The sequence below is a fragment of the Meriones unguiculatus genome, assembly GCF_030254825.1.
Source record: "Meriones unguiculatus strain TT.TT164.6M chromosome X unlocalized genomic scaffold, Bangor_MerUng_6.1 ChrX_unordered_Scaffold_30, whole genome shotgun sequence".
Lineage (NCBI taxonomy): Eukaryota > Metazoa > Chordata > Mammalia > Rodentia > Muridae > Meriones > Meriones unguiculatus.
In genome coordinates this window covers 2,480,425-2,499,494 of record NW_026843706.1, presented here as the reverse complement: position 1 = coordinate 2,499,494, position 19,070 = coordinate 2,480,425, and the positions used below count along the sequence as shown (strand labels likewise).

Genomic DNA, 19,070 nt, shown 5'->3' with positions numbered 1-19,070 from the left:
GCTAGCTGGGATAAGAGAATGAGAACCTGTGTCAGTGTCTTCAGGCTCAAAACAAGACAGTGAGTTGAACAGTCCTGTTTTTGAATTGCAAAAGGCCGAAAATAAAGAGGATTTGTACCAGAGGGAATTGCAAGGGTAAATGTGAGTGGAGAAGCATATGGATTGCTTTGGGAGTGTTGGAATTCCTCACCAAAGAACTATGGGAGTAGATGCGAAACAGCAACAATAACATTCATGAATATTTGTGGAACTACAGATGACTTTGTAAAAAGTGGATATGAGGAAAATTAGATTTTACAATTTCCCAGTAAATCACTTTATAATTTTCACTAAAGCATCCCATGGCCTTAGAGGAAAAGATTAAAATAGTGAGATTGACAGAAAACAATGTGAAATCCTGAGCATCCTTGAAATGAATCTGAAGGTAAGTGGAGTTAGACAGAAAAATAAATCCATACTTTATATCATGGAATACTTTATAAAAGAAAAGATTGGAGGGAAGGTTTTACAATGTGTGTCATTCTTGCTTCAACAATTGTGTTCTGTTTCAGGCTCCGGCCTTCCTGGGCAGAGGACTAAACATTTAGAGCCTGGTTCTAGGAACCACACTATGAGCTTTGTCTCTTGTTGTATCTATCTTGTTTCTTTCTCTCTCTCTCTTTTTTTTTTTTTTGGAAGGGGTTAGATCTTATTCATTTTATGTGTGAATGTTTTCTCTGCATGTATGTATGTGTCTGGTGCCTGCAGAAGTCAGAAATGGTCTACAGATCCTCTGGAACTGGAGTTATCGATAGTTGTGAGCCACTATGTGAGTGCTGGGACTTGAACCCAGGGTTCTCCTCAAGAACAGCCAGTGCTCTTGACCACTGAGCCATCTCTCCAGCACTACCCACCATCTTTTAGATCAAAATAGAATAATCGCAATGATGAGCTAGGTAGAAAATGAGAGTATGATGGTCTAGACAGCAGCATAGAGTGGACCCTTTCATAACTCACTGAGACATATAGAAGACTGTCCCACACACGACCACTGGCTTCTGAACTAGAGAAGATGATGAAAAATGGGAGTTATTACCAGACTCTAAAGAGTTACAATTAAGGGAAAGTGCATTAGCAGCAAAAATGTGGACTGGAAGTGGTGCCCATCAACATGGAACTGGAAACAAGTTAGAAGATTCCAAAAATATCCCTGAAAAATGTTTACCTTTTAGATCCAGAAGCAAAAAAAAAAAAAAAAAAAATTGAAACTACTTTATAGCTTTAGAAGATTGCTGGGAATGGGCATGGGGGGGTGAAGACCTTTAATCTTAGCACTAGAAAGGAAGAGGCAGGCTGATCTTCAAGGTCAGCCTGGTCTACATAGTAAGTTCCAGAGCTACAGAGGGAAATCCTGTCTTTTAAAAAAGTAAAAAAGTGATCGCTGGAGCTGAGGATGTAGCTTAGCTGCTGAAGTATTTGCTTAGAATACACAAAGCCCTGACTTTGATTCCCAGCACCACATTAACCATGCCTATACTTCCTAGCACCGAGGAGTTCAAGATTATACTCAGTTACAAAAGGCGTTTTAGTGGTATACTCTCTAAAAGAAAGGTTTGCTCCACAGTGTGGGTCCCTTGGGAGGTGCTGCATCATTTCAGAGGTGGGGCCTAGTGAGAAAAGGTTAGGTCATTGAATGGCTTCCCTCAGCCACTCTTGTGGAATCCTGCTCTCTTCCTTTTTCCTTTGTTTATTTCCTGGCTTCAAGCTGCTTTCTGGCATGATGGACTGCCTTCCTGCAGATCCCAATACAACAAAACTACTTGATCATAGGAACCTCTTAAGCAATGAAGCCAATTAAACTTTTTCTAAGTGGATTATCTCCAGTGTTTGTGACAGGAATGGAAACGGGAGAAACACAGTAGACAAAACAGTGGAACACATCTCCCCATAACCCATCATGATACAAATGTTATTATTGATTTTTTTTCTGTGAAAAAATAGTACTCTCCTAAAAAGAAAGATCTAATATATTAGATATATTAGTCCAACCTGAGTCTTCTCATCTGCTAAGTAGAAATCTTGGAACTTACCTCAGAGAGTCATGGTGGATTAAGATGAGAGCAGTCAGGCCACTGCTGTACAGTGACCAGTGTTGGTCATGAATACTTCTTCTTGTTGGGTAATATTGAGCCCATACGGGAGAAGGAAGGTAGACCAGGGTTAGCCAGTAGGAACAAAGTGATTTGTACCTTAAATCCGGGAAAGTATTCAAGTATGTGATTCTCATGTGTAGAACAAACAGAAGCTGCTCAAAGCTGTAGAAGTTTGGGAATTCTTAGGAAAGTGAGGCAAGCCCTGGACAGTACTCAAAGAGAAGGGTCCAATGAAGTCTGAATTGTGCATACAGGACTCCTAGGTGCCTGGCAACCCAGCGTTTTGATAGTACCACTGTGTGTGTGAGGGGGAGGGGCGTTGTGTTTCACACGAAAATCCAGAGAGAGACAGAGCCATCCATGAGGTGGTCTGCCGAGGCACTTGGAGATTTTGCGTGAGATAACTGACTGGATAGAAAAACTAGGATTAGGACTAAAAAATCCAGCGCAGCCTGTGCTCTGCAGCAGAGCTGCGCACACTGAGATGCTCACACAGTCCTGGGCTGCTGGTCCAGGTCTGGGCCTGAGGTGGGTCTGCCCTTGTGGCCAGCTTCCACAGGGAGGCCCCAGCTTGCTGCAGCTGCTCTGAGCAGCGCGGGGTTCTGGCATCCTGCAGAGTCTGGCTTCTGTCCCACTCCACCAAGCCTGGAGTCCTGTCACTGGTGAGTCACACTTTGCACTTACCTGCCAGCGCCTGCTGCTACAGAGATAATGGGGGCCAGGAAACGGCCAGAGCCCATTCCCTCAGCTGGCCCTGGGGGGGGGGGACACGTTAGCTTTTACCCCTGTGCCTCAAAGACCCAGAAATGTTGGACCCAGCACAAGGAATCTGGCCGCTCTGGAGACGAAGGCTTTCACCCAAGGCCACGCCCCGAGGACCCGCAGCCTTCACAGGTACAGCAGAGAGAATTTTGAAAGAGAGGAGCTATACTGAGAAGACGGAGCCCGCACCAGAATAGATAGGGGCACACAGATAGAATCTGTTCCAGTTCAGAGCAGAAACGATGGCAGTTTACAGAGAAGGGAGCCCTGAGCTTTAGAAGATGGTTATCTCCAAAATGAAAGACTCGACACTCCAGAAAGACCTGACTACCTACACGTAGCTACGTTTGGCAACCATTAAATAAATTTATCTTGAATGGGCCAGTGAGATGGCTCAGTGCTTGCCATCAAGCCTGACAACCTGAGTTCAATCCCCAGGCCACATACGGCAGAAGAAGCAACTCCTGTAAGTTATCCTCAGGCCTACATATATGTGCCACCTTTTAAATTTTATTTATGTATGTGTGTATATGAATGCACACACCATGGCACAAATGTGGAGGTCAGAGGACAACTTGGGGAGGTTGTCCTTCCACGCCTTCCACTGTGTGGGATCCAGGGATGTCAGTCTAGATGAAAGAGACCAAACAGATGCTCTAATGTTACATGGCTTGGGGGTTATAGAGCTAGCATGCATGCTAAGGCAGGTGGGCCCCAAAGCACCAAGTACTCTGCCGGAAGGAAGCTTCAAGAAGAAAACGGTCACAGCTAGACTTTTGGGAAAAAACTGTTGTCTGGTGCTGATCTGTAAGGCCTGTTGGATTACCTTTCACAATTTCATTATAGCCAGCCAGTTTTAGACACGTGTGGAGCAGGCACCGATGGTAAGCATTGCTATGTGGACTGAGTCACCCACTTTTGACTTATTAACCCTAACCCAACAGGAATTCTTACTATCCATGTCTTACTGAAACCGAAGTCCGGGGAGGTGACATGACTGACTGATCTAAGAGTTACAAGGGAGCTTAGACAGCCTGATCTCCTAAGCCCTTTGCTTATCTCTGTTGCCAGGGTTAAAAAACAACAGTGGTTCACATTATCTCGAAAAGAATCCAGCGAAAAATATTCCGTGACAATAAAAGATTAAAAAGCCCAAGTGGTAAAAACTTGGGGAAGTTGTGTAAAAACTACACAGGCAGTTTTTAAAAAAATATTTTGAAAGATGTCTTTATTTATCATGTATACAGTGTTCTGCCTGCATGTACACTTGCACGACAGAAGAGAGAACCAGATATCATTACAGATGATTGTGAGCCACCATGTGGTTGCTGGGAATTGAACTCAGGGCCTTTAGAACAGCAGCTAGTACTCTTAACATCTGAGCCATCTCTCCAGCCCCACAAAGGCAGTTTTAAGAGTCTGAATAATTCATCCATATCGAAATCTAAAAGTTTATTAACAAAGAGGGAGGAAATAAATTATGAACTCAACTTAGCTAAATAGCAAAGAACTAAAGAATACTATTTCATTTTAAAAATGCTGACAAGTAGGCAATATAGGCCTGGGGATGCTTTTTAAAAAATTAATTATTGTTGCTATGAGACTGGGGCATGTCTCTCTGGTAGAATTCCTGCTCTAGTACGTGAGGCCCTAGGTTCAATTGCCAACATAAAAAAATATTGTTGTTCTGATTAAATACTTTATTTAGCGGTGCTATAAACTTCTTTAAAAGAAAATGAAGTTGTTTAAGAAGGTAAACAATGAAGGTTTCCTTTTTTTTTTGTAATAATATCAGCTAACAGATTCCAACTTGGTTGTGTCTTAGCCTACTCCAGGTATATACACTAACATTCATGTCACTATGCTGTGGCTTCTGGAAAGCTCTTTCTCTTGGCTTCTGAGATAGTTTGCCATGATCAAGTAGGATTTTATAGTCTTTTCACATCTTTTTAATCCCAGCACTCATGGAAGATGAGGCAGGAGGATTGCAAGATAAAGGGAAGTTGGACTACATAGCAACACTATTTCAAAACACGCACACACACACACACAATCAACTGCAGCTGGAGAGATGTCTTTATGGGTAGAGCACTTGCTATCAGAAGATAAGGACTTGAATTCAAATCCCCGGCACCTATACAAAGGCAGATGCAGATGTAGTGACAGAGGTCTCAGCAGAAGCTGCCTAGCCTGCAGTCTGTGGGCATTTTGCTACTATCTGTGCATGTAGGCCTCCTCTGCAACCATGCTCCACTAGACCATAAATCAGGCCAAGAAGCACCCAAGCTTGATTTCCCTCTTTGTATTTTTTAGAGCTAGAGGTACTGGAGCAGCACAATGTGTGATGCATCTGGCATTGTTCAATCCAGGTGTCAATTGGAGCAAACTGGGTTCCCATGAGTAATATAAGTTCTTCTTGGTGAATGTGGACTGTAGCAAACTGAAGAAGGTCCCAACTTCCAAACTGCTGAAATTAAGAGCCTTTCAGAAGCCACTTAACCAAGAAATATTGCTCATCTGAATACTTAATACTATGTTGATTCTTTGAAGTTTATTATATTGATCAGTAAATCTTTGAAAATAGAAGAGACAGACAGACAGACAGACAGACAGACAGACACACACACACACACACACACAGTGCTTATCTCAAATAAATTAGAAGATGGGGATCAACACCCAACACCCAAAGAAGTCATCGTCTGGCTTCCATTAAAGTCCTGGCACATGCACACTTTCATTTGCACACACACACACACACACACACACACACACACACAGTGAAACCACTCTATAAATCTTGTATGTGGTCAAGTACACTAGCGCATGCCTGTAATCCTAGCACTCAGGGAGGCAGACGCAGGTAGATCTCTGTGAGTTCAAGGCCAGTCCGGTCTACAAAGTGAGTCCAGGACAGCCAAGGCTACACAGAGAAATCCTATCTCAAGAAACAACAAAACAAAACAAAACAAAACAAAACAAAGTCTTGCATGTGTTCTTCCCAGACTCAGAATGCTTAAAGACCGTACTTAATTAGCTCCAAAAGAAATTATCTATGGCCTCCCAAGTAACGGAGAAGATTGATTAAAAAAAAAACAAAAACTAATGAGAGAAAAAAATTACATCAAACAAAAGGACAGGGAATTATTTAAAGTAAAGGGATAAAACATAATGAACTCAATATAGTAGTTTTGATGAATTTAAATGGATTTATATATTAAAATAAATTTAGTATATTTAAAAATAAAGCCTTACAGAGTACATTAGAAAGGTCAATTCTCTGGTATTTGAAAGAATGACACTGTCACACAATGGCCAATGTAAGAGACTGGGAAAATATACAAAACAGATGAAAATTATTCAAAACCAAAGGTCACAATACTTAAGCTGGTAGAATTTGAGACCAAAACAACCTGAATAAAATGGCAATGAAATGTACAAAGACAAAATATGACGGGGATTCAATTAATAATATGGTGCGTCTGCCTTTTCAAATAGCTTCCTTGAAAGAAACCCATCTAGCAGACAATATGCCTTTTTTTCTTGGTTGGCCACACAGCATTTAAAAGGAACTGAATTTAGTTGCTCCAGTGGTGTATTTCAACAGGCTTCAGGGCAGCGGGTATAGCTTGGTGACATAGCTCCTGCTTAGCATACTAGCATACACGAGGTTAAATCTTTGCACCAAAAAGTCAGAATAACACGCCCCCCTCCCCCCAAACTCCACGTTCACAACCCTTCAAATATCTCTGCAAGGAAAAGGCACACTATGGTAAGAAAGTCGGGCTAGGCATCATAGCAGAAGACTCCCAGCAGAGGGGCTGGGAGGGGGCCAGATGTGGGCTCTTCACAGGCTCGCTCTCTGTAAAGGCCAGGCCAGATTTCTTCTGGATTAGGATGAGCCGACGTGTGGAAAGGATCCTTTAGAAAAAATGAAAGAAGATTCAGATGAAGGCTTTGCTGAGGTGGTTTTACATGTTGCTGGTCATATAGGCAGATACCTGCTGTGGAAGCAGCAGATCTCTGAGGAAGGAGAGGCAAGTGGAGACCACGCTGACAAGCTGGGCTGAACACCCCAAACCTCTCTGGACTCCTGATTACACAGAGACACTCTTAATCAATACACTTCATGCTTTGACCAGGAGAGTCAAGCAGCAGCTTCAGCTGAACAAGCTAATGCAGATTGGCTGTGATTAACGGTACAACACGAGAGCAGAGCACTGTATCGTAATCATCTCCCAAAGGCTGAAATTATCTCTATTCTTGAATCACGACCAAAGGTCGGGGAGGGGGGGCAAACCTTGAATAAATATGACAAATAAAAAGTAATAGAAATGCGAATGAAAACAAGGTCCTTTTTTCCCCCACAATATAAGACTGATGAAGGAAAATAAGAGTGTTGATCACCAGTGTGAAGAAGGATATAGGGAAACTAGGTAGTTTTATTTTCTCTCCTTCCATTGTGTGGGTCCTGGGACTCTTAACTCAGGTTGTCAGGTTTGGTGCAAGCATCTTTACTCCCTGAGCCACTTATCTCATAGCCTTTTTATTTTATTTTTTTATTATTATTTGGTTTTGAGACAGGAGCTCCTGTAGACCAGGCTGGTCTCTAAGTAGCTATGTAGCTTAAGCTGGTTTTGAACTCCTGCCCCTCCTGCTTCCACCTCTTGAATGTTAGGATTATAGGCATGTACCACCAATCTTTATCTTCTGCCATCTCTACAACCCAGCCTAGGCGGGCCTTTTATAATTTTAATTTTATTTTATTTTTGTTCATTATATGTCCCGATTGAAGCCTCCTCCCAAAATTTTTCTTTTGTATTATTTATTGATTATGTATCCAATGCTCTGTCTTCATGTACGCTGCAGCCAGAAGAGGCACCAGATCTCACTATAGATGGTGGTGAGCCACCCTGTGTTTGCTGGGAATTGAACTCAGGACCTCTGGAAGAGCAGCCAGTGCTCTTAACCCCTGAGCCATCTCTCTAGCTGCCTATGTGCCTATGCGTATCTTAGTAACATTCATAGAATGTACTAATTACCCTAGTCAAGATGTCCATTTGTCCTGTCATTTCAACACGAATGTCTTGTTCTTCCTTTTGTTCACTGCTTCAAATTTTACACTTGTGATGCTCCCTATACCTCATAAAGTTAATAAAACTTTTCTTCCCTCCTCTTGTTAATCAGCACTTAAATATTAATTGGGCTTTTGGCTGCAGCCAAAGAGTTCCCATAATAACTTAAGAGGACAAAAGAAACCCCCCTTTCATCACACATGAAGGCAGGAACCACAAAACACATCTTTGGCAAGTTCAGCTAAAGAAAGCCCATGTCCAAGCACATGCTCTCTCCCATGGGTGTGGACAGATGGAAATATTAGTCTCTGAGGAAATCTCAGCTTAACCCCAGTGCCCAAAGCAGAGTGGTCCTTAGGCATGCCCACAGAAAACTACCAGATGGGAAACAAAGTCTTTGGAGATAAAATATTGTATGAACTTCAAAGAATCACCATAAAGTAAACTGTGATTCCAGTGACTGGAAGTGGAGGCAGAGGGTCAGAAGTGCTCAGAATCATTGTTGGCTGCAAAGTGAGTTCAAGTCTAGCTTGTACTACATGACATTTTTTTTTGATAAAACAAAACAAAACAAAACAAAACAAAAAAAACCCCACAAAACTCAACGTTACTTATCATTTCATCCTACTTACAATACCAAAGTTGTTGGGGAAACTGGAAGAAGAGGGAACCTCTTGCAAACCATTGGAGATAATATAAATTTCCACAGCTGTTATGGAAAACAGTGTGGGGACCTCAAATATTAACTACCATATGATGGCACAGTCCCACTTCTGAGTGTGTATCTAAAGGAAATGAAATCGTTATGTTGAAGAGACCTCTGCATTGCTGTGTTTATCGTAGTATTATCCACACTAAGCAGTAAACAGAAAGAACCAAAAAGGTCCATTAAGTTTTCATATACACCTTGGCCATTTGAATAATGAATAAATAAAAGCAACACGTTACAGTCATGGGTAATAAAAAGGATGAAATCCTGCCATATGCAACATGGTTAGATATGGATGTCATTTTGTCAAGTGAAATAAGCTAGTCACAGAGAGACAAACAGCATGTAATCAACTCTAGTTCTAGGGATCTGATGGCTTCTTCTGGCTTCTGAGGGCACTACATACAGGAGGCATATGTACATACACATGCACACACATATTGAATAAAAACAAGTCTTTAAAATGTAAACAATACAAATCATAATTTAGATTAGAAACCCACAATAATGCTATAAACATCAAAAAGTTGGAGAATTAGAAGATAAGTTTAAAAAATATCAACAAACTTAGTCTTTTTTTTACATTTATTTATTCTCTGTGTGTGTGTGTGTGTGTGTGTGTTTGCACACACAGGCAGCATGCCAGAGAGAACAACTTCTTTCCTTATATCATGTGAGTGCCAAGAAACAGAACTCAGGCTGTCAGGCTTGGTGCAAGCACTTTTACCCCTGAGACACTAGTCTTCATGCACAGAAACCAAAAAGGTCCAAAGTAGGATAAATCAAAGTTAATTTAGACTCAGAGTGATAAAACTTCAGGACATCAAAGACAAGTAGACTTTCAATGTAGTGACAGCTGGCAGACAATGAAACAGTATTCTTGAAGCAATAAAAGAAAGACCTGTAGCCCTTGACACCACTCTATACACTAAGTAAAGCTTTTTTAAATGCTGGAGCAATAAAGATATTTTCCGCCCTAACCAGCTATCATTAAAAGAACTTTAACTTGTGGGTGCATGAGTGCATGCTCAGGAGCACGTGTGCACGTGGAGGCCAGAGGCCAAGGTCAGGTATTTCCTTCAATGGTTCATCACCTTAGTTTAGGAGACAGGGTCCCTATCTGGACCCAGAGCTCACTGATTTATGTAGACTGGCTGGCTGGCAGGCAATCATCAAGAGTCCCCCTGTCTCTGTTTCTCCAGCTCTGGGGTTCCAGGGACATGCTAATTCACCTGACTTTTTTTTGTTATGTCGGTGCTAGGGATGCAGCTAGGGCTCATGCCTACATAGCAAACACTTTTTTCCCCAAAAACACACTCCTGAAGGATAAAAAAAAAAGCAATTCTAGAAGGAGCTTCTAGGATGTAAGAAGGAATAGTAATCAATAGCTAGCACAGGAAGTACTTGCCTAGAAAATGAAAGGATATATAATCAGAAAGAAAAAAGCAACCCATTTGTATAGACAGCCAGTCACTGTAGAGCCTACCAAAAGGTTACTAGAACCACTATATGGGTTTAATCAAGGTCGCAGGATATGAGGTCAATACATTAAAAAAAAAAAATCAACTGTATTTGTGTACAATAGTATCAAATGACTGGAAATTGAATTTTAAAACAGTAATGTTGGCAATAGCACTAGAAATACCAAATCACTAGACATAATCCTTACAAAGGATGTGCAAGGTCTGGAGGCTCAACACAACAAAACTTCAATGAAAAAACTTCAAAGATGGCCAGAGTAAATACGATGTGTTCCTGAACTGAAGTCTTATTGTGAGGATCTTGCTAACAGCCTAAGATGGCTTCCAGTGATCCTTGCCTTCTGGGCATTCACCTCCTTCCACAATCCCTCTCTTGAAGCATGCACCGAAGGTGGGAATGCTCTAGCAATAAACAGAAGGGGCATCAAGTTTTATAAAGTATCACCTCTTAGATAGGTTTTCTAAAAGCCTGTGGCTTTGTTGAGCGCTCACGCTCACGCTCTCACTCTTATGTGATGTAGTTGTGAGAAGCCAACAATTAGCAAGGAATCACACATTTAAAAGTAGCCTTTTGGTTTATTTATTTTACGTTGAGTGTTCTGCCTGAATGTGTGTATGTGCACCACTACACACCAGATGCCCGAGGAGGCCAAAAGAGGGTATCAGATCCCTTGAAGCTGGAGTACAGAGAGCTGTGAGCAGCCATGTGGTTACTGGGAATAGAACCCAGGTCCTCTGAAAGAGCATTTAGTGTTTTTGACTACTGGCTATTCAGTTTTGTTGTTTGTTTTTTGTCTTGTCAATGTAACACAAGCTGGGGTCATCTTGGAGGAGGGAACCTCAATTGAGAAAAGCACCTCATCAGATTGTCCTGTAGGCAAGTCTGTGAGGGTCATTTCATGATTAATGATTAATGTGGGAGGGCTCAGATGACTGTGGGTTTTGCCACCCCCGGCAGGTGGTACTGTGTTGTATGAAAAAGCAAGGTATGGGGATCAAGCCAGTAAGTAGCATTCACCCATGGTCTTTTCTGTTTCTTTCCTGTCTCCAGGTTCCTGCTGTTGGGAGTTTCTGCCCTAGCTTCCATCATCAATGGCAAGCACGTGGAACTGTAAACTGAAATAAATCGTTTCCTCCCAAGTTGGTTTTGGTTATGGTGATTATCAGAGCAATAGCAAGGAAACTAGGGTCTCTTGAGGATCTCTCCAAATATACACTGTGTGTGCGTGTGCGTGTGCGTGTGTGTGTGCGCGTGTACGTGCCCTCAGAGGCCATCAGATCCCCTGGAGCTGGAGTTACAGGCAATTGTGAACTACCTGTTGTGGGTGCTGGGAACCAAATTCAGATTCTCTGCAAGAGAAATCCAGCCCTCTTCACTGCCTGCAAGGTTAAGTTGCAGACAGCTCAATTAGTGTGGAATCCCCCAGCTGAGCGTTAACGCAGCTCTGGCTGACAACTTGATTGCAGCCTCGTGAGTGAGCCAAAGATCCTGAGGTAGGAGGCCCTGAACTCTACCCAGATTGCTGAATCACATGATTTGTGAGGTAATAAATATCCAATGTTACAGGATACTAAGTTTTTAGCTGTTTTGTCATTTAGTAATAATAAAAATGTCATCTCTCCCCAAATTCAGGAAAAGATTGCCAGCAAACCCAGTCCCAGAAAGGCTTTTTGTAAAAAATTTCAAACTCTAAAATGTCTTTGATAAAGCAAAAGAATTATAATAATCAAAACAAAACAAAAAAAGTTGGAGAACTCAGTAACTGACTTCAGAAGAATTAAGACAGTGAGATCTTGGCAAAGGAAAAGGACCAAATGATCCATGTACTAGAACAGAGAGGGTGGAACAGGCCCACAAAACTACAGAGGTGATTTTATTTTTTTGTTAAAAAAGCTTATTACATTTTCATTTATTTTTCTGTATGTGTTTGAGTAGGGGTGTGTATGCCATGGTGTATACACATGGAGGTCAGAGGATGACTTTCGGGGTCAGTTCTCTCCTGCCATGCGGGTCCTGCAGAGTCAGCTCCTGTTCTCAGACTTGGTAGCAGATGCCTTTCTCTACTGAGTCATCTTGCTGGCCCCGAAGGCAATTTTTTTTTTAAAAGATAATCTCTTTAAGGAATGTTCCTGGGATTGCTGAACATTCCTATCTAGCAAACCAAAGAGCTCTGTTGCACAAAACAATAAACAAAATACTTCACCAAAATATTAGATGCATGAGTAAATGTGACAAATGCCTTGATGGGTCCGGGAGGTAAATGTAGATAGTTTTCTGTAGGCATTATTTTTTTAAATCTATTTTATTTATGTTTCTTATGCTTCTCCCTCCCTATTCCACCCCAATACCCCAACACCGGGTAGGAGAGAAAGAAGGTTAGTGGGGAGAATGACCATAGTTATCTTTAGCTACTCCTTGCTGGTTAGGGTCGTCAGATTCCTTGTGCAAAGTCCAATCCTCTTCAGGATATCTCCATCTTCTCATCATGCTGTATCAACAGCAACCAGGAGCAGCAGTGAGGAAGCACCAGCAGCCTACTTATTTCTCAGAGCCCACAACACTCTCTGGACTCTGGCATTTATTCCCTCTCCAGAGCCCTCAGAGTTAAACTATCTGCAGCTGGCAAAAGAGCCCTCTCAGAGGTCCATGAGGCAAACAGTTTGCTGCTGTGAACAATCTCAATCAGTCCCACATCCCACACCTGAGATTAAAACAAAAACATGTTTACATAACATAAGTGAGTTTTTAAGGACACCAAAAATTTTGGTTACATTTTTCAATTTTTATAATGATTTTAAGTAGTATATATATTATAAATAAATAAATATGTACATATATATGTATATATTCGAGACAGGGTCTCACTATGTAGTCCTGGCTGCTCTGGACCTCTCTATGTAGACCAGGCTGGCCTTGAACTCACGGAGATCTGCCTGCTTCTTCCTGGGTGCTGGGATCAAAGGCATGCACCACCATTGCCCAAGCCCTAAATAGTACACTTTCAAATATAGAAATAAAGATTAGGAATTGAGCAAATTAATCAAAATAATATTAGGATAAAAGTAGTATATAAACCTTAAAAGTCACAAGAGGGGAAAAAAAAGTAGAAGACAGTGAAAACTGGATCATCCCAGCAAAAGTCAAAAAGGAAAAGGCAGTGAAATGTCCTGAATGCATATGAGACACAGAACATGAACGAAAGATTAACTCAAACAGTAAGCTGTCACAATAAAACAAGTGGGTAAAATTTTCTGGGGCAGGAGAGATGGCTCATTGGTTAAAGGTGCTTATTACTCTACTACATTTTCCCAGCACCCATGTTGGGCAGCTCATAGGGCATGCACACAGATACACACAGACAACATTTTTTTATTGAATTTTTATCTTTTATATTAGTTACATTTTATTAACTTGGTATCCCAACTATAGCCCCCTCCCTCATTCCCTCCCAACCCCACCCTCCCTCCCTCATCTCCTCCCTGTCCCTTTCCAAATCCACTGATAGGGGAGGTCCTCCTCCCCTTTCATCTGACCCTAGCTTATCAGGTCTCATCAGGACTGGCTACAATGTCCTCCTCTGTGGCCTAACAAGGCTTCGCCACCCTCGGGGGTGGGGAGGTCAAAGAGCCTGCCACTGAGTTCATCAGACAAAAATTTTAAAGTATTTTTTTTTAATGTCTGAAAGTTCTTATTTTTTCTTTTCCAAGACAGGATTTCTCTGTGTAGTCTTGGCTGTGCTGGACTTGCTTTGTAGACCAGACTGGCCTCAGATTCACAGAGATCCACCTGCCTCAGCCTCCTGAGTGCTGGGATTGCAGGCATGTGCCACCACGCCTGGCATTTCTTTTACAATTTTTAAGATGAAGTCTCATGTAGTCCAGGCTGCCTTCAGACTTCTGGGCTGCCTGCCTCAGCTTCCCAGATTTTAGGTGTGCCACCACAGCTGGGTTCAATTTCTTCCTAAAACAGTGAAAAATTTTCACTTGGGAAAAATACACCAGCTATTGGTTCTCTATCAAAGACACACATTAAAAAAAAGAAAACACTGCTAGTTAGAGTCTTTCAGATGCGCTCAGTAGACTCCTGTCATACGTTCAATGGGAACAAGGACTATTTCTAACAGGAACTCAATGACTGGCTCTCTGGCCTCCCCACCCCCCCAAGGGAGGAGTAGTCCTGTTAGGCCACAGAGGAGGGCTTTGCAGCCAGTCCTGAAGATACCTGATAAAACAGGAACAGATGAATGGGGAGGAGGTCCTCCCCAATCAGTGGACTTGGAAAGGGGCATGGTGAAGATGAGGGAGGGAGGGAGGGACTGGGAGGGAATGAGGGATCGGGACATGGCTGGGATACAGAGTTAATAAAATGTAACTGATAAGAAAAAAATAAAATTAAAAAAAAAAGAAATCTGATTTTTACTGTTGAATTAATTACCAAATAGAGCCCACTGTGTTCATATTAAAAAAAAAAAAGAAAACATATATGGTGGCACATGCTTGTGTAGAAGATGGAGGCAGGAGGGTCAAGAATTTAGTATCATCTGTGGCCATGTAGTGAGTTTGAGGTTAGCTTGGGCTACATGAGAGCATGTCTTGAAAGAAAGGAAGGAAGAAAGAAAGAAGAAAGGACACACATAAAAACAAGCAAAGATTACAAATAAAAATTGGGAAGCTATACTAGGCAAATTCTGGGAACAGAAAGTCTTATGTAAATTTTTTATAATAGACAAATAGAATTGAAAACAGCAAACATTTAATAAGACAGAGAGTGATATTTTATCATCATGTAATGTATAATTCATGAACCCTTATGCATCCTCAACAGTAGTCAAACAAAGACAGAAGATTAGATTGAAATACAGGGATAAGAAAAATCAGTAAATGTCCTGTCAGAGCATTTCCACTCCAGTGGTCTCAAACTCCTCTTACTCATTCATGCTCCAAGACATTCTCCTAAGGCTTTCATAGTGACAGGTAATTTACATTTTGCTAGAAATTTATGTACATCAATATGTTTGCTGTTCTACTTTGTATGTATGTGTGTATAATATATATTTATACACACATATCTACACAAACACACACATATATTATAATTATAATATTATACACATATATTTGTGTTTTTTTTTTCTTTGCTGGGGATGGAAACCAGATTCTCAGTCATGCTAAGCAAGTGATCTACCACTGAGCTACATCCACACCTAACATTTCTAAGTATCACCTAGAGATTCTTTCTTTAATAACCAAAGAGCTTTTATGCTTTTTTTTTCTCTTTCTCATTATGATAACAAACTCATAGAATTAAAATTTTCTTTCCTTTGGAAAAAATTTATAGGAAGTGTCAAAAATATTACAAATCACCCCATGTTTGCTGGTTCTAGCTTCCCTCAATAATGATATCCCATATAATAAAAAATACCAGAAAACTGAAAATAATTATAATTATCAGTTTAATTACTGATAATTGTACTATAGATAGTCAATTTTCACTATTGTTTTACTCTGTTTTTTTTAAAAGAGGATTGCATGTAGCCCTGGCAGGCTTTAAACTGGATATGTTTTCAATTCATGGTTCCCCTGCCTCCACCCCCAGAGTACAGGGATCATAAGCATGTGCCACCACACTTGGTTTAGTTTTCACCATTTTGAACCTTCATTTGTTTGTGCGAGTCTGAGGGTACATTTTATTATATGTGTAGATTTACAGACTGATCATCACAATCAAGGCATAGATATGTTCCATCATCTCGAAGGAATACTGTCTCAGAATTTTGCGTTTGCATACAGTTCCCATTCTGGCCTCCTGTTCTTGTTGCTTGGCAACCACTAATTTGTTCTTCTCCTCTACGGTTTTGTTATTCCAAGCATATTATATGGATGGAATCGTACAGTGTATAATCTTTCGAGGTTAACTTTTTTCACCGTGAATAATGAGCTTGAGGTCCTTGGAAGTTGTTGCTAAAATATCAATAATTCATTTCTATGGATTTCAAAATACTCTTCCATTCTACAGATATACCGAAGTTTGTCCAATCATTCACCCACTGAGATGGATTTAGGATATGTCTAGCATTTTGCTGTTATAAGTAAAGCTTCTGTGAGCATTCATCTACGGTGTTTTTCTGGGTAAAGTTTTTTTTTTTTTTTTTCACAATAGATGTTTAACAGTGGGAATATTTAGTCACATGGTTAATGCATGCTTAGTTCTGACTGTGTTTCCAGAGTGGCTGGATCACTTTACATTTCTACCGCAATTAATGAAGTGATCCAGTTCCTCTACATCTTCATCAGCATTTGGTATTATTTAATTTACTGAGATTTTTTCTTTTTAATTTTTGTTATTATTATTTATTTATTTATGTGTGTGTGTACTTATATGCGTATGGCTGGGAAGGCAAAGTAGGATGTTGGATTCCCTGAAGCTGAAACTGGAGTTATCGTGTGGTTGCTGGAAGTGAAACCCCAGTGTTCTGTAAAAGTAGCAAATGTTCTTAACCACTGAACTCTCTCTCCAAGCCTAATGATTTTTTCATACAATATATTTTGATCATGTTTTTCCCTCCTTCAGCTCCTCCCAGATGCTCTCCACCCCCAACTTTATGTTCCCTCTCCCCCTCCCTCCCTCTTGTCTCTTTCTCTCAAAAAACAAAAACAAACATTCCCCTCAACAAAAAACAAAACAAAACAAAACAAAAAAAAAACAAAAAAAACCCAAATAACCCCCCCATAAGACAAAAGGCAATAAAAAAATAGACAAACAAACAAAAAGAAATCCCACGGAGTTTGCTTTGTGCTGGCCAATTACTCCTGGGCATATGGGGCCTGTTCTGGAGTGTGATCGATATGCCCAGCAACACTCCACTGGAAAAAACCGACTTTCCCTTTGCCAGCAGACACCAGTCGCACGTAGTTTCTCAGTTAGAGGTGAGGCCTCATGTCTGTCCACTTCCCCGTCTCAGTTCTGGGACCTTGTCTGGCTGGAACCTGTACAAGGTCTCATGCCTGCTGCCACAGTCTCTGTGAGTCCATCCACGTAACAGTCTTGCTGTGCCTGAAAGACAGTTTTCCTTGGAGTCACCTACCACCTTTGATTCTTGCAATCTTTCAGCTTGGACCTTCTGCTTAGACCTCTGAGCCTTGAAGGGCAGGGGTTTTAGGAAGATATCTCACTTAGGACTGAGTGCTCCAAAGACTCATTCGCTGCATACTGTCCGACTGTAAATCTCTTTGTTGGTTTCCATCTACTGAAAGAAGAAGCTTCTCTGGTAAGAGTTGAGAAATACACTGATCTATGGCCATACCAAAATGCTATTAGAGGCCATTTGATTGCCGTGTTCCTTTAACAGAATAATAGTAGTAGGCTTTCCCTTAAACCCATGACCTATCAAGGCTCAGGTTCTTGGCCACTTTAGCACTGTCAGGAATAGGTTCCATCTCATAGATTGGGTCTTAAATGCAATAAAAAAAAAAAAAAAAAACAGCTGGTCACTCCCATAATATTTGGGCTACTGTTGCCCCAGCATTTCATGCAAGCACGTAGCTGTTTCAGGTCACAGGCTTTGCAGTTGGATAATATTGCTGATTCCTTTCTCTTCTGGGAGCATACAGAGTCCCTTCCAGCATCAAGAATGCTAGTCAGTATGGGGTGAAAATTCTAGTTTGGCACCAGCTTGATTTCTCCGTGCTTTGTTACATGAATCAATGGTGTCTCCAGAAGCAGAGCCTTACTATCAGGCCATGGAAGGCGACTAATAGTCTTGGCAACAGCTTGTGGTGTTTGGGGGATGGGTTTACAGAGCCCCTTTGACCAATGACTCAATGACATATAATCCATTCCTGCCACTGGAGTTTGTGTTGGGTGGTATAAAATGTCCACTTGAAGCATTGTCTCCTCCACTATATGGTGACTCCATGTGAGTTTGTTTCATGTGTGTGCACATTTTAGGAAGCTTCTTGAACAGAATGCTTCTATGTTTTTCAAAAAAAAAAAAAAATTAACATCAGTTGTCCCTCCCCATAGTCCTTCTTTGACCCTACTCTTCCATCCCCTTCTTCATTTAATCCTCCTATTCTAGTTTCCCCTTCATGTCTCCATAACACTATATTTTATTTCCCCTTCTTTGGGAAATCTTCTCTTTACTAGGCACCTAACCTCTGTGGTTTAAACGGATTATAGCCCACATAAGCATTTTTTAATTTTGTACTTCTGTGGGGTGAACAGTGATCTCCTCTTCTGTCTCCCCCTCCCCCCCTCCCCTTCCCCCTCCTTCTTTATATATTCAGGAAATAAATTCTTTGTAGTATTGTGGGATATCCACCAGAGAAGACTGCTCAAACGTGGGTTTAAGCAAATAGAAAGTCTTTATTAGCCAGTCTGGGACTACATTGGGTGTTTAGGATCTCAGTGTAGCCCCAAGCCTTTCTCAGGGTGAGCTATTAAGCAGAAAGTTTGACATACTTAAGTTTACAAGAATAGTTAGCCAGAAGCAGAACTACAGAAGCCAAAAAGTAAGACTTGTACATTTAGAGACTTTCCCAGAACTATGGATTTTGAAGGATTTGGCCTTTTTTTTTTTTTTTTTTTTGGCAGGTAGTGCTGCTGTCTAAGCGCTGACTTTTACAGTCTGAATGGTATTTCTACCATGGATCCGTTATGCTAAATTCTGGGGCCTACTAAGTTCTGGGGCCCTGTTACAGTAGGCATGTTATTTGCAAATATTTTTGCTTAGTACATAGCTTGTATTTAAATCCATTTAAGAGGGTCTTTCATTGTACTAAAGCTAATTTTCCTAAAGCCAAACTTACTGATTTCTATGGGTTATCTTTTTGGAATCTTGTCTAACAAACCACTATAATTCTAGTTATTGATGATTTTTTTTCTTCATATTATCTTTAAAGTTTTAGGTTT

General features: G+C 40.9%; 1 pseudogene; it reads left to right on the top strand.

Moving 5' to 3' along the window:
• The first annotated feature begins 4,898 nt into the window (after positions 1-4,898).
• On the top strand, positions 4,899-5,415 carry LOC110541782 (cytochrome c oxidase subunit NDUFA4-like; annotated as a pseudogene).
• Positions 5,416-19,070: the final 13,655 nt, after the last annotated feature.